The 22,594-nt window shown below is 47.1% G+C and overlaps 1 long non-coding RNA gene across 5 annotated transcripts; it reads left to right on the forward strand.

Annotated features, from left to right (window-relative positions):
- Positions 1 to 7,314: 7,314 nt before the first annotated feature.
- LOC131824710 (uncharacterized) lies at positions 7,315 to 20,903 on the forward strand. 5 transcript variants are annotated; one of them, XR_009350946.1, is made up of 5 exons: positions 7,315 to 7,516; positions 16,510 to 16,584; positions 16,866 to 17,004; positions 17,616 to 17,753; positions 19,271 to 20,903. It is a non-coding gene; the product is annotated as an uncharacterized LOC131824710 (long non-coding RNA). The 5 variants fall into 5 exon arrangements; XR_009350947.1 differs by having other exon boundaries at positions 17,639 to 17,753; XR_009350949.1 differs by lacking the exon at positions 16,866 to 17,004 and having other exon boundaries at positions 17,597 to 17,753.
- Positions 20,904 to 22,594: the final 1,691 nt, after the last annotated feature.

Raw genomic sequence — 22,594 nt, forward strand, 5'->3', positions numbered from 1 at the left:
AAGAGCAGTGGTTAAGAGCAGTTTTCTATGAAGGACCCCAGTGGTTAAGAGCAGACAAAGCAAATGACAGGGAACCGAGTGCAACAATCTTAGGAGAATAATCTTCTTCTTCTTCATCTTTTTTTTTTTTTAAAGATTTTTTATTATTTATTTGACAGACAGAGATCGCAAGTAGGTGGAGAGGCAGGCAGAGAGAGAGAGGGGGAAGCAGGCTCCCCGCTGAGCAGAGAGCCTGACGCGGGGCTCGATCCCAGGACCCCGGGATCATGACCTGAGCCGAAGGCAGAGGCTTCAACCCACTGAGCCACCCAGGCACCCCAAATAATCATCTTCTTGCTTAAAAATATTGATGATATCTATCTTGTGTATTTTTAGTTGGAAAACACAATAGATTTCTTTCCGTGGTATAGTTATGATTTCATTCTAGTTACATCCAAAAACTTTTTGAGAAGCATACAATAAATCATCAACCAGGAATAGAGAAAAAAAATTAATCTCTTAACCCCAACTTTATAACTTTACCACTTGTAAAATGAAGGGGTTTTAATTAGATAATCCATGAAATCTCTCGGGCACCAGTAGTCTATGGTTTACTGAGAAAACCAGACAATTCTCTTTGCTTTCTTATAGGACTGAGTTCCCTTTCCATGCACCTTTTCTTGGTGTACACCTTGTTATTTACCATGCCTTATTTAAGTGTAGTTGTTCCCAACTGGATCAGGACTGTGTGTTGTTTTGCTCCGTACCACCTTCACACAGTGCTGGCACGTAGCAGATGGTCAGCAGGTATTGCCAAATGAGGAGGTCAGAGACGGTGGAGAGAGGTGAACTAGAGGTGGGGCTGATGAATGAACCTGAACGCTCCTGTATGTGGAAAGGACTGTTATTAGGAGAAAAAGATGTCAAACAACGTGTCTGAAAACATTCTTCAGGTCCTTTCTCATGTCATGCGAGGTGGGGAAATAAAGTAAGGCCAAAAGGATAGCGTGTGTCCATTGTCCATGGTATTTTCAGTTTGCATGAGTTTTCTGGCTTCTTTTAAATTTAGCTGGTGTCTGTCTGATACACTTTAATATAATAAGATGCTTTGGAGGTTTCTTATGAAAAAAAATCCCGCCATGTACACTTTGCCGCCTATTCAGAGGTATCTGGGTATTGTGGTTAGTAGCTCCCCATCTGAGCTAACGTGATGATGTTGAGAAATCACTTGTTAAGTGAAAATCCACTCATTCATCCAGATGTTGGCTTTTGAAGAAGACATATCCTGATCTTTGGTAATATACAAATATCAAGGTCCTTATCATGGGGTCCATTACCTGGAAGGGCTCCAAGAATATCTTGAAAGTAGTTGCAAAAATATTGAAACTGCGCCAAGATTGCTGAGCTGAGGGGCTGCCAGAATGATCTTTTTCTCATCAGAAGGACTGCCATGGCCTTAGTTTGGTCACTGATTTTGTTGTTGCTTTTGTTTCTAGGGTAGTTTACATAACCATTCAATTCCTTTCCCTTGTGAAACATTAATTTCATAAATGGGATCATTCAGGTGGGAAAGGTTGTTAGAAGGTGGTACCATTTTGGTAATGGCCAGCATGGCATCTCGAGCAGCAGAGTACCTGGGACTCCTCTCCTTCAGGTCTAGAAAGGGTCCTAGACGGCTGAGTTCCAAGGTCTGTCGGCTGCTGGAGTCCCATCCAAGGAAGTTCCTCTCCTGAACAGAGTTACTGGGCAGAACATACTCTGTACACTCAAGTCAAGAGTCTGGAAAATGAGTGGACAAGTGTTACGCCTTGCTTGGCTGAGCAGCTAGAATGAAAAGAAAAAATAAAGAGGAAGACTGAAGTAATTCAAAAAAGTAAAATTCAGGAGTAGATAAACAGAGGGGAAATAGTTTACTAGCCTAAAATTGAAGAAATGTGGAATTGAGTATATAGGGGCTTGTATAAATGAGTTCAATCCTTTGGCTATATAAATAGGACAGCTGAGGCTCAGAGAAGGGCCCAGACTACCCAAGATCACCCAGCGAGTTAGAGACACAGCTGGAAACCAAGGCCAGGTCTCCTGCCTCGAGCGCTGGTAACAACACACTGTAAAGTTAGCCAAAACTTGTTTCACTAAGATCGTCTGTGTTTGCTTAATAGAGCCAGAGAGAGAAGAAAAAATGATTTAATTAATTATGAATCACCAATCCTATTGGCCTTGAATTCCTTCTTTTTCTTCCTCATAAGAGTGTGTGTTTATTAAAGTTCGCCTGCCCTCTCAAGCTCTCCCAGCAGCTTGGAGTCTTGCAAGAAGAAACTCTACAGTCTTCTACTTCCTCTCATGAGAGGGACCTGTAGAAACACCTGTCTGAGGGCTCACTGGGGCAGCCCCTAAGAGAATAAGATTTTATCCAGATCTATTGTTTCTTTTCTAGTCTTTATTTTTTTTAATGATTTAATTTATTTGTTTGATAGAGAGAGCAGGAGCAGGGGGATGGGCACAAGCAGGGGAAAGGGCAGAAGGGGAGGGAGAAGCGGAGTCCCCGCTGAGCAAGGAGCCCGACCTGGGATTCGATCCCAGAACCTAAGCCGAAGGTAGCCGCTCAACCGACTAAACCAGCTAAGCACCCCTCTTTTCGAGTCTTTAAACATAAGACAATACAAACATTTCTTCAGCAGCAATATGCCTGCTTATTTGACAGGGGGGCAGATATTACTGAGTCTCATTCCAGCTCCCTCCGCCACCCTCCCCGCAGACACAAACACACACATCCGGGATTTCCCCCTGCCCTGAGTCTCTTCCCCTCCGATCCAAACAGCTGGGGGATAATCCCATCACTGGGCTGCTTCCAGGAAGCTTAGGGCAGCCAGCCCAATGCAGAGAGCCAAGACCTCAACTCCTGCGTCAGCAGGGACCAGGGGCAAAGCTGGAAGGGTAACCTGGGTCAGCTTCTGAAGGTTTTAAATGCTACATAAAAGAATTTTTTCCTGATCCTACAGGCTGTGGAATGGCCAGAGGAAGTTGAGGAAAATGAGATTTCTGACCTGGGAGCTTCGGCAAGTCTAGGGGAGGATATGCGGAGAGGCCCCACAGATGTGGGGCAGTGGAGGAGAGGGAATGACAGTTTGGCTTTCAGTGCACTGAGCTAAAGGGCGCCTAGAAATGTGGGTGGGCATGCACTCCAGGGAGTTGAAACGCAGGTCTGGAATCAGGGAGAAGCCACTGCTGAATCCGTGGACTTGCAAGTCAGATGGTGACAGAGCCGGGCATAAGGCTCAGACGAATTTACACCTACATGGAGTCCAACATCCTAACCACAGCGCCTGCCTCCTGGACGCTGTCACTGTGCTAATCTTCCTAAAGCATGGCCCAGACCCCGTTACCCTACCCACGGTCATGCCCTTCAAGGCTTTTTTAAAGTGCAACATGAAAGGTTTCTCTCAAGGTCTTTCATGACCAGGCCTCACCCTGATGTTCTAGAATCATTTCCAATACATGCAAATACCCTTAGATTCTTCATAAATCAAACTGTCCTTTCTGGAATGTGCTTTATTTCTCATGATCCTTCTCTTCTGTCTGTTTGGAAAATTTCTTCCAGCTCTTCCTGTTAAAATCTGACCCATTCTTCAAAGAATCAAATGAAGTATTTTCTGGCCACCTCCCTAAGTGGTATTTGGGGTTCTTAAACCTCTTAGTTTGAATCATGATCATTCTTTTGTTCTATGACACCCCTCCACCCACCACCGCCACATATCTTGCAACCCTCCCCGGCCTCCCAAACTTCCATACTGTATGCTTTAAGGAGGGGACACACATACAGAATGCAGATCTTGGCTTTTGAGTTTCAAAAGGTGAGAATGCGGAAGTACAAGCAACTGGACTTTTGAGTGTTCCTTTTGTCTGATAGAGAACCAGTTTGGAAGACTAGATGAAAAACCAGGCTCCCTTACCTGGGAGATACCCAGGTATCTTAGATAAAGACTCTCTGGATTGTGGGGAGAGGGGAGCTGGAGGGAACATGACAAGGAGGAGAGGGTGATGCAGTTCAGTATGAGAGCCATGCCTGGAGGGACCACTTGGACAGAAGAGGACTCATTCAGGGGTCATGGGAGCCCTGCTCTGGGGGGCCAGACAGTGCCACAGACCACCCAGTCTCCACCCCAACAGGTTTCCTCCATCCCATGGTCACATTGTTGCTGCTGAGGAACCTTGCCATCCGTCCCTCTTGTCGGACCACCACCAGGGACCATCCAAGGAACACTCTTGCTAATGCCCAGAGACTTTGTGTGTTCTATCTGGTTTACCCATGGGGACAACTTCCTTCCCAACACCCCGGATCCTCTTAAGCCCCAAGAGAAAGGGTGGGACCCCAGATGACCAGAGGACTGCTGGCATGTGGACATCCCCCTATGCCATGTCTGTATTTCTGGGACATTACATAGCAATGGCTCCAAATTTCCCTCTTCAGACATGCCCAGACATGTCACATACTTCTCTGTTGGCACCAGATGATAATCTTTTTTGTATTACAGATATTTATTACCGCTGGGCATCTTCTGTTTGCCTCTGGAGATGCACTCTCCATTCTTCTCCAGTGTGATCAGTGTGGGCTTCCTGTTGGGTCTGGTCAATAGGGAGCCCAGGCAGGAGACTGGAGGTCAGGGCACCTGTATTCTCCAGAGAGCCCTTGTCTCTGAGCTCCTAGAACGTCTCCCTTTTCCTTGTTCCTTCCAAATGGGAGCATGGCAATTTCTCTGTTACCAGTCCTGTCAGGATATCTCACTTAGCTCTTACTTCCCTATACTTTGCTTATGTCTTGCAGCTAGTTCCTTTGTGAAGTGTCTGTTGGGAGCCTGTTGCAGATTTTATTTTCCAGAGATGGTTAAAACAGTATCTCCCATCCCATGTGCTCTTCTTACAATGTGACTCTGACAATTCTCCCGCAGGAGGGAAGTGACACCATGACTTTGAATGAGTCCTAACAGATAATACAGCTTCTGCTCGGTCCTCTTGGGACACTCACCTTTGGAGCCCTGGGCTGTCATGTAAATAGTTCGTCCTGAGACTGCCATGCTGTGAGGGAGCCCAAGTTGGCTCCGGCCGAAAGAAGACCTGCCGGAAGGGGAAGCCCTGAGAGCGATTGCTGGCCGGACCCTGCTGCCTCTGCATCCCCTGTCTGACTGCCAGTATGGGAAACACTGGACCCAGAGAAGTCCAGCTGAGCCCTGCCTGATTTTTGTCCCACAGATTCTAAGAAACATACTGAAATCGTTGCTTCTTTAAGCTGCTAAGATCAGAGTGGATCGTTACACGGCCATAGGTAAGTAGGAGAGACCCTGACTGATATGTTCCCTCGACACCTTTCCCTTCTGCTCCCTTCTGAGCCGAGTTTTCTCTGGTGAAGGACTTACACCTCATCATACTCTCTGGAGTGGGTACCACTCAGGAGTCCATCCATTCATGAATATGAATGTTTGTGAGTGGGTCCAAAGGATGTGGCTGATTGGAGTTTGGGTCCTCAAGGAAGACTTGAGCGCTTGCGCTGGCTTGGGGTGGAAGGAAGTTGTGACCACAGGAAGGGAGATGTGTGCGTTCTACTTCTCCTATTTGCAAGTATGCCTCTCTGAACCCCAGGGCCCAAGAGCAGATGCCCCTCAGATTTAAGACATTGTTTTAAAACACTATTTGCATTAAGGAGTAGAACACTAAGTGTGCCAAAATGAGATCACGGACTTTCCCGAGTCCTTCCCTAAAGCCCTCATAAATGCAGCTTCCCTGTTCTCTCCTATTTGTGTATGTGTATTTTGTGGATCAGGTCCAGAACGAGAACTATCCTAAATGTGAAATGGACTGAGAAGTGGGAAAGGAGGCCACTGCTTGGATAACATTCCTGAGATGATGGGTTTGAAGAGGGGGTGTGCCAGAAATTTCCTGGAAAGTTTATTTTTGCTGAGTTTTAAGCCTGACTTCAGACCATTAGAGCTCCTGGATAATGCCAGTTTGTTGAAACACGTAGAGAGCCAGCTGTCCCTAGAAAGGAGGCTCTCTCTTGCCAGCTCAGAGTTTTGTGGTCTGGCTCGCCTATGGTCTGGCTCGCCTAACTTTTAAAGCAAATTGTAAGGAAAGGTCAGAGAGACGCTGCATTACCCAGATGCAGGACCGATGGGAGCTTGTGTCCACCGGTGCCTCTCCCAGGGGAGCTTGTGAAAAATAGATTCTGACTCGGGCCACGTGGAGGAGGGCTGAGAATCTGCGGCTCTCCCCAGCTCCCAGGTGTGGCCTATGCTAGTTTACCCACTACACTTGGAAGAGCTGCCTTCTGGAGGTTCCCTGGTCTAACCCACCTCCATCGGGAAGTCCTCCTATTGCCTCTCAAAGTTTTTGTGATTTCAAGAATCTTCTCGTAAAATGAAAATGCCCTTAGGTTGGGGTGGGGTTGTGCAAGGGTCTCTACCTGAATTTGGTCAGCAAATCTGTCATTATTTAAAGTAAAAATGAATCCTAATAACAACTAAACTGACTGAACTTACCCTTTGCTGGGCTCTATGCCAAGGGTTCTCCTGTTGTGCTGACTCATTTAATCCTTAGAATCACCAGGTGAGGTGGGACCTGCTATGCCCTTGCCACACATGAGAAGACGGAGGCACAGAAAAGTTACGTTACTTGCCCAAGGAGCAGCACTGAGACTGGCCGTTGGACTTCAGAGTCCCAGGTCCTGTGGAGGAGGTCCCGGAAGGCCCCTTCAGGTACACAGCAGGAGGGACAGGTCCAGGAGGAGGCAGGGTCAGAATGGGATATTGCCAACCTCTTAGGAATTTCCAGGGACAACGTTGCTGCAGGCTTAGAAGTAGGATTGTTTTGTCCACATTAAACCATTCATCCATCTCTTAGCGCTTACTGAACTTGCCCAATCAGTGATGGGCCACACCGGCCCTTGGCTCTGGGGTCATCCAGCTTCAGCCCCATCCCTGCCTTCCAGGGGTTCAGAGTTTCTTGGAGAAGGCTGAGCTGGTCAGGGCCAGGAGGACAGACACAAAACATGCAGTTATAGGCTGCTAATCTCATTTCCATTTTCAGGACTCCGGAACAAACTCTTTCAAATGTTGAAGGTACCAAGCCTCTGCCCCCAGCACTGACCTCTCTCCAAGATGTAACTGATGCCGTGGTAGCCTCGAAGGGGTATCCCTTGCACATACCTGCCTTGGCCTTTGCTTATACTGTGTCCTCCGGAAGTGCCTCTCAGCCCCTCCCCCATGTCGAAATCCTCCCCTCTGTACTGGGGCTAACTCTGAATCTCCCAGCAACACACACCACATGAGCTTCCGCTCCCGTCACTTGGGTGACCAAGTGCTCCAGTGTGCCCAGGAGTGAAGCTTCCTGGTGTAGGGCACTTCGATGACTGCACAAGAAAGGACTGCCACCGACCAGCTTAGAACAATGCCCGTATGAACTTACACCCAAATGGCTGGGTAGCTCCAAGTCTCCAAGGCTGAAAATCAAGTGTTGACCAGGCCGAGTCATCCGCTGGAGATTCTGGGTAAAAGTCTGTTTCCAAGCTCATTCAAGTTGTTGGCAGATTTCAATTTCTTCCAGTATACGGGCTGAAATCCTCATTTCCTTGTCAGCTGGAGGCCACTCAGCTCCTAGCAGCTGACACCCCTATTCCTTGCCATGTGATCTCTATCTCTAAAGCCTTGTTGAATTGCCCTGGGCTTCAGATCTCACTGACTTCTGTCTCTGGCCTCTAAACCCAGATTTTAAAGAGCTCCTCTGATAAGGTCAGGCCCACCCATCTCATGTCTGTATCTTTTTTTTTTTTTAAAGATTTTATTTATTTGACAAAAAGAGATCACAAGTAGGCAGAGAGGCAAGGAGAGAGAGAGAGAGAGGAGGAAGCAGGCTCCCTGCCCAGCAGAAAGCCCCATGTGGGACTTGATCCTAGGACCCTGAGATCATGACCTGAGCTGAAGGCAGAGGCTTAACCCACTGAGCCACCCAGGCAGCTCTCATCGCTGTATCTTAAAGTCAACTCATTTGCACTTGGAAAATCTCTTCACGGCAACACCTACATTTAATGTTTTATTGAATAAGTGGGTGAGTTTGTGTGTACAGCAGGGGCCAGGAATTGGGGAGTCATCCTAGAATTCTGCCTACCACATCTGGGATGAAGGCTCATGGTGCTAAAACCAGGACCATCCCAGGCAAACTGGGACCGCTGGTCACCCTGTTAGCATGATTGGTTATTAGCAGAATTGGCTATTCATCTCTCTTCTGACCCCAGCCCACAGTTGAGCCCTTCCCGGGTTCTCACCCTTCACGGGTTCTTGGTAAGGTGCTCTGGATCCAAATGACAAGATGGCTAATGCTTTTCTGTGCGCATTGGGGCCGTGGCAATCACAGAGGGGCTGAGACCATGGGCACCAGGCCACACAAAGCTGGGTTTCAGTTTTGTTACCAGTGTTGTGATCTTTGCCTAGACATCTAGATTCTGGGAGCCTCATATATTTTTCTTCTGTAAAGTGGGAAGATTAACAATACGCAGCTAACAATGTGGGTAGGAAGAGTAAATGAGGTTACGTGCATTAGGCATTGAACTCCAGGCCTGGTGTATGGTTAAGTGATGCCAGATGGTATTATTATTATCAATGATTATCATCACTATGCCAGAGCCAGCTGAGTGCCGTGTATAGGTAAGGCTCAAAGCAAAGGGCTGTCTTTCCATCCATTCGTAGTCCCTCGGCATGTTTAAGCATGGAAGGGTTTTCCAGCAGTGGCGTCCCGGCCATCCTCAGTAACTGAGCTCTACTCTGAAAATTCCTTGGGTAATTTAGGGCAAGAAACACATCTTCCTTCAATTTACAATTTTTGGGTGGTACGGCAGTACAGATGTTAAATATTTTCTGTGACTAATATTAATATTAGTCATTAATATGACTCCAGAGGGTCGGGGGTGTGGGCCGGTAATTCTGAATCCTTTGAACATCTTAGCAGCCTCTCTGGATGAAACGTGCATGTTGAATGTGGCATTTTATAAAATTAAAAAAAAAAAATCTGCTGAAACAGCTGTGGGGTCCCTGCACACCAGAGGGATGTCTTAGAGCCGTCACTGGACCTTGGGGCACAGGGCCTATTTGGAAAACATCTGGAAACGGCCCATCCAACTTCATGAACACGGCAAATCAAGTATGAAGTTGTTTATTAAGGAATTCCTCAGTTCCAGGGCATTTCATTGTAAAACAAACCAAAACCAAAACCAAAACCAAAACCAAAAACAAAACCCCTGCAAACTGGTGCCACAAGAAGTATGGTATTGTTTGATTTAAAATAATTCCAACTTTAAATGCTTCCTTGCAAGACAACACACAGACACAAACAAAAGGCGGACAAACGTCCCCTTCTCGTCCTCCTCCTCCTAAAGTACATAGCTCGGGCTTTAAATCCAGGACTACAGCCTTTGTCCTGGATCCTGCAGGCCAGGTGGTCACACAATCAGCAAGCCAGTAACAATTGGAGACATTACAATTTTCTACTTCGCTGCCGTAAACAAACACTGAGCAACGGGGCAGAGAATGCCTGGGACAGCCGCAACGTGAATAGTGAGGGAAGACAAACAGAACTGTGCCCCAAGACTTAGACTGGGCCTCAGGCAGTTAAAAAAAAAAAAAAAAAAAAAGAATCTTCCTCCCTTCCTCCAACTCCGTCCCTCAACAGGAATGTTCCAATGAAGGCTCTCCTAATACCTAAGCTTAGTCAAGCTTAGCGAGCTGTAACAGGCCCAAACAGGGGCCAGGGTGACCTCCACAACCAATCGCTTTGTAATTGTTGGGGACACGGCGATTTCCCTCGCTCCTTGCCCCTCCAGCGCTGCCTGTAGATAATACTTAAAGGAGTTGAAGTTGAGGGGAAGTTTTCTTTAATTGCCTTTTCAGTTCTGTTTATTTATGTGGATTCTAGTTCCCATCACGAGAGTTATTTTTTGAAATAGTCTGAAATCTGTAGGCTGTTCCGTCCTTCTTTTCCACATCACTTGAACGAGAGTCCCATCCCAAAATGACTTTGATGTAATTTCTAGTCACCTTGTCTGGTGGTTGTGTCCAGCTGTCTGTGGGCCTCAAAGGACGTTAGAGGTCCCTTGAGGCCAGCAGTTCTTTCTCACAGGGCCAGTGATGGGCACCAGCCTGGCGGGTCTTGGATGTACCAAACCGGAATCTGGGGGCTGGCCCAGAAAGGGTGCGCAAAGGGCGCCCCTGTTCCTCGTCCCAGCCCGGTGAATCTGGTGTGGCCCATGGCAGGATGTGCATCTGGGAGCCACAGGAGAGCGAAACCTACTCCGCACCCCGGTGTCCTCTATTTGTAGATGTGAAAACCTAGTTCCAGAAAGAGGTCATGATCTAAGGTCATCTGATTAAGTTAGTGGTAGGGGTGTCCTGACTCAGTCCAAGATTGTTTCTGGGGCCTGTCTGTCCCCTGGAAAAGTGTCTTAGGGCTCGCCAGACACTAGGACATTTCCTCAGCAGCTGTGTGCATGGCCGTTCGGACTCTAGAGCACAGCAAGGGCCCCCGAGTGACGGGGACTGCTGGCACACTTTGAATTTACAGGGAAGTTGCCTCCTCTGGAGACCATATTCACGTCATCAAATTCTCCCTTGGAAGAAACCCAGCTCCTTGCCTGGCTTGCTCCATGTGGCTTCTTCGGGTCATTTCTCTTGCCTGCTGTGTTTGTCTGAGCCTAGTGGTTAGAGCTCAACGTGAGAGTCACGGTAGCAATGGTATCATTGCTGGCGAACTCTCTCTCTCTCCTTCTAAAGAGGAGAAAGCAGTGATTCCCCTGAGCCACTGATCAATCCCTAGTGTGTTTGTACTCCCCGGGGACTTCAGGGGGCTGGGTGCCTACCCTACCACGGTGCATAAGAACCGAGATTTTTGGTCCCAGTCTGGCACCTGCTGGGCAGTCAGGCAGGGCGGCTATGTTCCCTAGAGGGGCACCTCTTTCTCAAATGAAAATCACAGCAGCGTTGGAATCAGTGTGCCATCTCTCTTCGGTTTGTCACCACGGCCCATAGTGGCCCGGGCTGCGGAGAGCAGCTTTCACCTTCGAAATTCACCTGAAATAGTTGTGTCATAATTTAGAAGACCAATGATCTGACTTAGCGCTGTGTCTTCTCTTCTTCATCTTCTCGGGACTTCTCTTCATCCTTTTCTCCTTTCTTCCTCTCAGTCTTTTTCGTGTCCTCCCTTCATCCTCCTGTGCCGTGGCTTCCCTCTCCCTCCTCTTTCCCACTCAGCATCCTCACCACCATCCCTCATGGAGGTGGTCATCGTCTAAGCACCACAATTCTGTAACCTAGAGAGGTAAGCCTACATTCAGTGCCTTGCTGAGCCATACTGCACAATGAGGGCAGAAGTAAAACAACAACAACAACAACAACAACAAAAACCACCAGTAAGGAGAGACATCCTGTCTTTATTTAAAAATTTGATATTTTCTGTATCACGAATGTTTTGCATTATGTTTTAGTTTTAAAAATATTGCATTGAGGGTTGCGTGGCTGGCTCAGTTGGAAGATCTCGGGGTTAAGTTCGAGCCCCATATTGGGTATAGAGATTACTTTAAAAAGTAGACTTAAAAAATATTGCCTTAAAATATTTATCCCGAGTCCTGAGTTTTTTGATGTCCCCTTCAGTTTTGCACGCTGGTCTCAGTTTTGCCTCAGCCCCTCCCACCTCTCCCAGTATAATTTAACTGGTGAATAAGTCCTAAGTCCTGGTAATTCTACTTTATAACTTCCTCTGAAGGTCTCTCTCCATCTGTCTCTCTGTTCCTGTCTCTCTCTCTTGAGATTTTACTTATTTATTTGAAAGAGAATGAGAGAGAGAGAGAAAGGGGGCAGGCACGGATGGGGGAGGAGCAGAGCACGAGGGAGAAGCAGACTCCCCGCTGAGCTGGGAACCAGTGCGGACTCATGACCTGAGCCAAAGACACATGCTTCACCTAGTGAGCCACCCAGATGTCCTGTCCTTGTCTTTTTTTTTCTGCCCTGTCTTTCCATCTCTGTCTTTCTGTCTCACTCTGTCTCTTTGTCTCTTTATGTCTCTGTCTCTCAGTTCCACTGCTACCGCTTCACATGAGGCCACCGTCATGGCTAGCCAGGACTATAGCAACAGCCCCACACCTGTCTTCCTGACTCATCCTTCCTTGATCCCTAGTGATCCTTTTTCTCCAGTCATTCCAGGGTGATGTTCTCATAAAGCCTCCATTTGACGTCTTCTGGTATCTGCCCACTGCCAGCCACATCGCACTCACATGTGAGCTCGACACTGGGAATCCTCCCATGTTTTGCTGTAGCCCTCTCTTCCTCTTTTCCTTCTGCCACTTCTTAATATATAAAATAGTTGCTTCCCTCTTGGTTAGGGAGTCTGGGACATAGGAAATCTAACAGTAGATCTCTTGAATGAAGAGGTATTCGTGGAAAAGCAGATTAATGGTCAGATAAGTTTGGAGCTGGTTTTCTGTTTCCCCTTCTTGACAATTCGATGTGATTATTAGCATATGAAACCCTCTGAGAAGACTAGATAAAGGAACTCTTTGCCTGTAATCTGGCATTTCCCCCAAATTCACTCATGGAACCTCTTTTTAACATTCAGAATTAACCTTGTAAATGAGATGTTTTGCAGAACAGTTTGAAAAACCGAATTGTTCCAAGAGTGAAAAAATTGCAGACGATCAATCTAAAAACCAGTGTTCTAGGGTTGCCACTCATGTCCCTTCATTTATTCCATTGCTCATGTTTCATGCGATCAGTTCAGAGCAAGTCAAAATGAATATGACATTAAGTTTCTGTCCCCAGGATATTCCCTGGGAAGATTGTCAAAGCAATATGATAAGGGAGGTGGTAGTGGTAGGAACAAATTCTGCTGGGGAGTCAGAATGACCTTTGAAAACCAAAGCTGTCTGAACTAGGTCTTGAAAGAATAAGAAATTGTAGATGGAGTAGGTAAAGAGATACTTTCGTAAGAAAGGGACTGGAGTTTATAAAGAGCACAAAATAATATCTTGTATCCAGGAAATGGTGAATATAGAGCATGTGATGGCATGGGGTTGGACATGGAGGAGAGAAGTCTTGGATAAGATGAGTTCCATGTTTCACAGTCAAGAGGGCTCTGTGTGAATGGTTCCCCCTTTCATTGTGCAGTGTACAACCTGCACACCTGGCAATGGTGGCCCTCAAATGCTAGTGAGTTAAGCAAGGTCACATCCTAGAGGGATGTTAGTGTTGAGACTTGAGACTTTAGGCAGCTATGGCCAATGCAGGTAACATTGCTTTTCGGCTAACCTCTTTAAAACTACACAATATATGGATAATTGTTTATTTTTAAAAAGTTTAAATGAAATAGAAATTAAGAGTTAAAAGACCAAGACCCACCTTTTTTTTTTTTTTAAGATTTTATTTATTTATTTGACAGAGAGATACAGAGAGACCACAAGTAAGCAGAGTGGCAGGCAGAGGGAGAGGGAGATGCAGGCTCCCCACTGAGCAGGGAGCCCTATGCTGTGCTTGATGCCAGGACCCTGGGATCATGACCTGAGCCAAAGGCAGACGCTTAACTGACTGAGCTACCTAGGCGCCCCACCCCACCCTTTCTTTTACCCTTACCCTAACCATAATCTGACCCTCCTTGCCCTGCTCCCAGATGACACCTCTGTCAGTGGTTTCCGTGTATCCTTCTAGAATGTGCATGTGTACACGGGTACACTTATGACTATACTAGCTAGTAGGTTTCCTACTTGGGTGGGATCATGGCCTGCGTTTGGTTCTGCAACTGGCTCCTGTCACCTTGTGATGGGTATGAGAGCTTCCAATCTCAGGACAAGTGGCAGTTGATCTCGTTCTTTCTCACAGCTACTGTCCCTGATATTGTGGCCTCTGTTTTGGGGTTTTGTGAATGGGCACAGCCTTCAGGGGCCATTTGTACTGATTATTTCATGTTCCTCCTGCTCACAGACCTGGTAAATGGAATAAGATAGTAACAACAGTGGTTCTGAGTCCTTACCATCAGTGTCACTGGGCGACATTTGGAGACCTTATTCTGTGGAATAAGACCCCCCCTTACCTGCCATACAGTTGACTCTCGAACAACACAGGTTTGTACTGTGTGGATCCACTTATACACAGGGTTGTTTTTTTTTTTTTAATATATATAAATACAATACAGTATTAAAAGTACCTTCTCCTCCTCATGATTTTCTTTTCTTCTTTTTTTAAAAGATTTTATTTATTTATTTAAGAGAGAGATTGAGAGAGAGGGAGAGGGAGAGGGAGAGGGAGAGAGATCATGAACACAAGCAGGGGGAGCGGGAGAAGCAGGCTCCCTGCTGGGCAGAGAGCCCGATGTGGAACTTGATCCCAGGACCCTGGGATCATGACCTGAGCTGAAGGCAGACGGTCAACAGACTGAGCCACCCAGGCGCCCCTCCTCAAGACTTTCTTAACATTTTCCTTCCTCTGGCTTACTTTGTGGTAAGAATGCGCTATCTAATACATACAACCCGCAAAATGTGTATCCGTCGAGTCCTTCTGTTACGGGTTGGCTCCCAGGCAGTAGCAGGCTATTCGCAGTTGTGTTCTGGGGGGTGGGGTGGGATCAGAAGTTACACGTGGATTTTTGACGCAGTAGGTGGTCGGTGCCCCTAACCGCTAAACCACTCAAGGGTCAGCTGTATTTCCTTCACACCGCTTCCACCCCCTGGAATACTATTTATTTATTTCTGTTTACTGTCTCTCTTGCTCTCTCTCTCTCAGAACTCCACATGGGCAGGGGCTCTGTGACCGAATCCCACGTGCTAGAACAATGGCCGGCACACAGGGGCCACTTGGGAAATGTTGGCTGGGTGACTAGGGGCATGGAGGGAACGACTCTCGTAGTCTGGCTGCTGTCACGGAATACCACAGGCTGCGTGGCTTATAAACAACGGAAATGTATTTCTCACGGTTCTGGGCTGGAAGTCCAAGAGGTGGCGTGGGTAAGGGCTTGCTTCTGGGTTTATGGAAGGCCATCTTCTCATTGCGTCTTTGGAAGGCAGAAGCGGTGAGAGAGCTCTGGCGGGCAGAGGGGGGTCCCTTTTATTAAAAGCACTAATCCCATTCATGATCTCATTGCCTCCCGAAGGTCCCACCTCCTGCTACCATGACATTGGGGGTTAGGGATTCAACATACGAATTTTAGTATTCCAGTACACATGGAGACCATTGCAGTGACTGAGGAAGCTCTTTTCATTTTGTGCTATGGGTCTCCAGGGAGATGAAGAAGTTGACACCGATCAGTGACCCAGCCCCTTGAAGGTACAGATCAGGTCAGGGTGTGGTGACAAACAGAGATTGAGGACAGTCTCAGGAGTCTTGGCACCAGGGCACAAAGACCTTATCCAAACAACCCCGGGGAATTTAAACAATTCTTTTCATCATTCACTGAATTTCTTTCCAAAACCTTCAAATGCAGAGGAGGAACTAAAGTAGGGAGATTGTTTATGATCTCTGGTCTCTTTTTTCTAACCTTGAAGCTCAGTGAACAAAAACAATGGCGCTCACCCCAGAAGAATGTTAAAAGTTGCATGTTATTTTACCTAAGTTCATCGGGCTGTTTAAAATAGGAGGAGGAAATATATCACGGAGTGGCATTAACGAGCACTGGTTTTCTGAGAGTGTGGCCAAGTTCAGAGGGTGTTTGACACGCATGGCTTGACACCCTCTTCTCAGGACCAGGAGAAAGGAACCACAAGTATCTCATCACTTCACTAAGCCTTAGTCTCCTCATCTGAAATGGGGTGATAAGAGTGACCTTGGTGTTTGAGGGCGAAACAAGCGGGTGAGTCTGAAAGTGCTCGGTAGACGGCCAGTGTTGTACCAGGTGCATCGCTGTATCATTATGAAAGGATCTGAACTCTGCATGGTAAAGGTGGCATAGACCAATAGCAGGATAATTCACTGAGATACCCGTTTGGAATTTGTTCTTATTGTATTTCGCCCTTTCTCGTTCTAGGTAGATAGCCCTTTGGGGTTTCCTTGTATCAGGGCTCCTTGGGCACAGGGTTGAACGCAGGAGTTCTTCAAGATAATTTTCTCTCCCTTTCTTTCTTGTGTTATTTTTTTTTTAATATTTTATTTATTTATTTGACCCAGAGAGAGATAGGGAGAGAGGGAACACAAGCAAGGGGAGTGTGAGAGGGAGAAGCAGGCTTCCCGTTGAGTGGGGAACCTGATGTGAGGCTCCATCCCAGGAGTCCGGGATCATGGCCTGAACCGAAGGCAGACACTTAACTGACTGAGCCACCCAAGGCACTCCTCTCTCTGCCTTTCTGGCCTGGCTTTGGAAAAGATTGTGCTAACCTGGGAAGGAGGTAGCCGGAGAGGCTGGGGAGTAGGAGCAGAAGAGAGAGAATCAGGGGAGTGGAGAGAAAGTGAGCTGAAGAGGTCTTCCCGACATAGAAGAGAAGTGGCTTGAGTTCCAGGCCCTGACTCCCTTCCCTTTCAGGACCCCAGAGTGGAGGCAGAGCCGTGGTGAGTCTGGGAACCGGCATCTTCTGCAGACGCCACAGCCCAGGAGCAGGTGAGCTACTAGCCTGGAAAGACCTTGACGTGCGAGGATCTCAATAACCAGAGGCCTTTACAGCTACTGCACTGATGCACCCTGGGCCCTTCCATGTCCCCCTGAGTGGGTGCTGCTGCTGCTTCCGGGAGGACCCCCATTCATTCCTGACCGAGGTGCTGAATTTCTTCACCCACCAGGGCAGGGCGCTCCTAAGCAGAATTAGTTTATTTATAGAACAATCATGCACGTTTCTTTCCTGCCCACAGTTATGGACTAACAGCATTACCTGATCCCTATAGGTCATAATACCAAATAAATGCCTTTGGGCAAGAATGTTAGTTAGATCGCAACATCTGGAAGAGACTGAAAGAACCAGCTGACATCGGGAAATCATTGTCCTATTTTTGCCTCTGGCACCAACAAGCTCTGTGACCTTAAGTAAGTCAGTTCCCCATCTGGACCCTTGTCTATGTGTTGGTTAAATATAGGGAACTGGACTGAATTCCAGTCCATGTTACTGCAAATTTGGAATGGGTTTGGGAAGCACGAAATCGTCATGAACCCATATTCTTAACTAAGGGCCTAGTTCAGAAGATGTTCCAGTACTGTTAACTTCCATTTCAAAAGCAATTGACTTTTTGGTGAAGCAGCTTATGCAATTGCAGAACAGAGCCCACGTAAATGTGGCATTATGTCTGTTACGTGCGTAGGCAACACTTGTTCGTGCTCTTGTGGTCTCTCCTTCGGGATTTTGGTCTTCATGGTAATGTGTGCTTCCTGGGATTTTCATTAAAAAAAAAAAGCGCCTTTGGAAAAAACCCATCCTTCCATAACCAGCTCATCTTTCACTGGGGCTGGGGCAGTGTAAACATGACCGCATGAGGCTCCGTGTTTATGTTTTCTCAATGACTTCCAGATCAAATTTGCTGTGTTTACAAGATGGAGACACTTTTTCTAACCGCCAGGACTGCACATTCACAAGGGGGGGGGGTTGGGTGGGGGTGATGCCCCAGCTGGGATCTGCTTCCAGTTATCCTTGTCTCTGACAGTGTCTCCGTGGATGCCCCGGCAGGATGAAGGCCTCGCTCAGCAGCCAGCCGCCTGTAGACACTGGCTTTTCCTACTCAGATGGAACCAACATGCTCCCTTATTACTATTATTTTTAACTTTAAGTCTCAGATCCCGAGGTAGGATCCTGACTACAGAGGTAATCTTCCTCAATCCACGCTTGACAATTGCTTTACGTTTTCCCTATGTCTCTCTCAATCCTAGCCTCATCCAAAGCCCTTGAATCTCCTTCTGGAGTTTTGGACCAGTGGTAACCTAACTCCCAGAAGCCCCTGGGTGACCACGTGGTTGGCAGGACATCTGTTGACATATCCTTCGGTGTTCAGGAAGCCTTTGACTCTTTTACCTTGGCGGGGATAATATGCAGGCGCGCGCATGTGCGCGCGCGCACACACACACACACACACACACACACACATATCCCTTTAACATAAGCATTTCACAGAAACCCCCTGTGTTAGATGTTGAATGTTTGTAAGAGATAGCACTTGACCATGGAGCTGGCACCCCGACTAGCTGTCACCATGTCCTTGTACGGTTTCTGTCAGTGGGCAGTGGGGTGCACTCTCCCCCGCCTCTCGGGGTTGGGGGACGCACGGCACAGACAGGAAAGAGTGGACTCGCCTTCAAGAGCCTGATTCACGGTCAGGAGCTGATCCACCAGCAGCCCTGCCGGGTGGTGTGACCTTGGCCCAGTCTAACTCTCTGAAGCCGATTTCCTATTCTGCCCTTTGCCTCTTGGGGATAAGCCACAGTACCATGGGACATGCCAGGCATGAAAGGATATTGTACCTAATAAAATACCATGGAAGGAAGAAGTTCTGTGACCGTCAGGCTCAAGGTTCTCAGGGAGGAGGTTAAAGAAGCTCAGGGATGCCAGCCTGTTGCTAGGCAACTGGAGTTATTTGTAAAAACAAGTTAAACTTTTTTTTTTTTTTTAATTTTAATCATTAGCATCCCTGAAACTCAAGACATGAGGTGTCCGGTGTCTCTCCAGCTTTTCCCTTCACCTTTTTGTGGACTGTGCCATGACGGTGGCAATTTACTTCTCTCTCTGGGGTTCCAGCTGCCCTTGTCAACTGGGGGGTTGGGCTTGGTGGCGACTGACTAGCCTTTCAGGTCCAGAGGGCTGCAGTGTTGCTCTGTGGTTCTCCGACTGGGGTATAGGAAGCTGTGATAGGAGCGGTAAGAAAGGGAGACTCTCTAGTTACGCCTTGGCTGTAGGGTTTTTGGGAAATAAATAAGCAAATGAAAATTTTATAGCCAGGGCAAGCAGATCTAAATCAATTTTAATGGCTATTCTTACTAAAGGTTTTGATTTCACCCAAAATATGTATTCTTTGATCACCCTTCCCCCTCACACAAGACCACACACACACACACACACACCCCATACATGCGTTCTTATTTCTGCTTGCCTGCCTTTGTTCCTCCTTTCTTCCTCCCTCCTTTCTTTTCTTCCTCCTTTCTTTCTCTCTCTCTCTTTCTCCAGCTGTCTTATTTTATGCCATTAAAGCTTTTTTGGAAATTGAGTAACAATATTATATTTTTAAAGGCAAAATAAAAGACTTAAATAGGAAGTAGACTGTGTTCTTTTGTATTTTCCTTACTGTAATCTTGTTCCTGCAACTCACAGGGCAAGGAGTTCTGCTGGCTTTTGATCAGATGACACCTTGACCTGGATCCCGAGGCATTTTGGTAGGTCTAGCTCTGATGCTGATTGCTGTGTGACCTTGAAACAGTCACTTCCCCTTTCTGGACCACAGCCGCCTCATTTGGAAAACGGAGAGGTTGACCAGAGAGTCTCTAAGGTGGCTTCCGGACTTAAAGTAAGGTGTCTCTTACTTTATAAAACCTGACATCTGAAACAATAAATAAAATCTACCCTCCCCAAATAACGTTTTACTTATGAGAAAGGCCAATAAAGGTAAAACTGCTTGTATTACACACATGAATTTTGAAAAATAACTGCTTCATTTTAGAAATAGTTTGATTTACATGGAGCACTTCAAATTCTCTTGTACTTATAATTGATAAAATTTTGTCTAGTTGGACATTTCAGGGATGGTTCTTTATCCCTAGCAGCTGACCCTGCCACATCCATCAGAAAAATTCAGCAGAAGCATCTCCATAATGTTCAGCTGAAATCTCTAATGGGGGTGATCAAATCAGGCTTAATGTTCGCTTTGGCGAACAGTCACTTGGAGAGCATGTGTTGCTTTCTCATTATCATTTTATTTCTGCCATTAGCCACATTTAAGAATATAAATCACTACTAATATCTTTTCAGAATGAAGGTTAACCCTCTCACCTCAGAGCTGATCATCATTGCAAGTGAGGAGGGGGGCCGTTGTGGGAGGAGGAGGGGACCCAGGGCAAAGAGAGCTTGTGTGGTGTGACCTTGGGTAAGTCACTTCCCTCCCTGGGACTCAGTTTCCTTATATGTAAATGTGGGGTGCCTGCAGGTCTGACCCTGCTCTATGAGATTTCTGTACAATAATGTCAGCAGTCACTGGGATGGTCGTGTGTGAGAAAGGTCTCCCTCCCGGCGTTTCGGATGACTGCCTCCCCTTGGTTTATTCCAGGGGGTGGGAAGCACACACACCCACTGTGTCCTTTCACTTGAGAAGGGAAACGTGGACAGCTTCAGCTCAAGTGCTTCCTGGGTGAATCGTCGCCTGGTTTTCCTATTTGGTCCTGCAGGAATAGGGACATGTCTGTTCTGGAAGCCTCAGGCAGCCTTCCTGCAGGACGCAGTGAAAAAAAAATTTTTTTTTTTTAAAAGATTTTATTTATTTGACAGAGAGAGACAGCAAGAGAAGGAACACTCATGGAGGGAGTGGGAGAGGGAGAAGCAGGCTTCTCGCCGAGCATGGAGCCAGATGTGGGGCTTGATCCCAGGACCCTGGGATGCTTAACCCACTGAGCCACCCAGGTGCCCTGGGACTTAGTGAAATCCATACTCTGCCACACCGAGGCCGGGCAAGGAGTCCACGGGGGCACCGCAAGCTGCTCATGTTTAAAGCCGGGTTTTAAAGCTGGGCTCTTCAGTCTCCCTGATCTCTCAGTTACCTCCCTCCTGCGGTTTCCTATTCCCTTGGTAGAGTCTTTTTTTCACGTTCTAGCCCCCCTTCAGCAGACTCTGGACCTCACCTGGGAAGATGTTTGGGGCCAGCATGTGAGGAAAAGTGCAGCCCTCCCAGGGGACCACCATGGAGGGAGGCGTGGTGGTCTTCAGACCCCTCCGAGGAGGACAAGGTGGGTCCTTGATATGGCCAGAGGGCCCCTGGAGCAGCCTTCCCTACGTACGCCCCCACCCTGCCCCGAGGCAGGCTCTTTCCAGGACCAATCCTGGAGCTTCTGGACTTTATTTTTGTAATAAAGCCAATATTTCCATAACACTCCAGGGTGCCAAGTTGTGTATTAGGCGCTGTAGGGACACAGGGATGAAGCGGTGGGGGCCAGACCCCCAGCTGCTAACCGACAACAGAGAAGCTGGGTTCATGGTGCTCCTTAAATATTATTTTCAACATCGACTCAGCTTGTCTCAAAGATCTTTTGATAGTAATTCATTTTTTAAGTTCTGGGAAGATCTATTTAAATGTTCACATTCTTCTGCCCTGGCCCCACTCCCACCTTTGAAGTGGGAGAAAGCACCCTTCAGACCCTCCGCTCATGATTGATGGCCCTGCTCTGGCTTTGTATTCCTTGGCCTGTAGGTTTAGATCCCAGATTGTTTCAAAATGGCCAGAAGCAGTCAACATGGGGTCTCTCCAAAATCTTAGAGACATAGGTCCCATGCTGGTAATATCATACGACTCAAGGAATTATTTAAAAAAAAATAATAGAATTTTCTGCTCTTTGTTGGTCAAGGCTGAAGACTGTGCTTTTCGGGTAGCAAGGGATAGAATCCCAGGAAAGCCAATTTTCGAAGGAAAAAGAGAATATCTTGTTTAAGCCCATGTACGATATCTCAACAGAGCGGGGCTGGGAGCCTTGTACATATACCCACCCCCAGCCCCATTCACAACCGAACTGTCTCTTAGGTGAGCGGATGGGATGCAGCATGTGATCCTCTATCTCTGACCCCATAGACTTGTAGGGAGAGTTACAGGTGTTACTGGTAGGGAAGATGAGAGGAGGTCTGTGAACAATTTTCTGCATTTCAAAGAGCTTATTGGGAATTCCACGTTTGTTTGGATATGGGTTCCAGTCTCACCAAGACACGCCACTCCCCCCCTTTTTTTGCTTTTGGCAGTGTGGTTATACCGGGGTCCACCTCATCATGCAAACCAGGACCTCTCCTCGGCCAAATGGAAATTCGATGTATCACCTGAGCTTTGACAGCAGGGAGATCTGGGGTCAAGCCCCTGCTCGTCCGCTTCCTTGCAGAATGGCTTTGATGGAGCTTCCTGAACCTCCATTTTCTTGTCTGTGAACTAAGTATAGTAATAATACCCACTTCACAGAGTTGCTGGGGTTAGTCCAAAATAAGCCCTTGATTAAAGTTAGCTATTACCATTAGTAGCTTTGATTAATGAAAAATGGGAAACTGATTCATTTAACAAAAATAGCACATGGGGCGTCTGGTGGGCTCAGTCAGTAGAGGGCGCCACTCTTGATCTCAGGCTCACGAGTTCAAGCCCCACGTTGGATGTAGAGATTACATAAAAAATACAATCTTAAAAAAAAAGAAAAGTATCCCATAGGTCGGCAAAAATCTCACAAAGCTAATAGCCTGGAGATGGGTTGATTCTTTACACCAGGTGACAGCGATGTTTTGATTTTCTGTGTGACAGTGGAGGGGACCTATGTGAATGATTAAAATTTAATTGAAACACTTTCATTTCATTCCCTTGGGCTGACTATGCATGTCCTCTGGTGTCGTAAAACAAGCTCAGGACCATGGTGCAGGCTGCGTGCCCCGTGGTGACCTCTTTCCAAGCCACCTCTGTGTCCT

Source organism: Mustela lutreola, chromosome 2 (genome assembly GCF_030435805.1).
Source record: "Mustela lutreola isolate mMusLut2 chromosome 2, mMusLut2.pri, whole genome shotgun sequence".
Lineage (NCBI taxonomy): Eukaryota > Metazoa > Chordata > Mammalia > Carnivora > Mustelidae > Mustela > Mustela lutreola.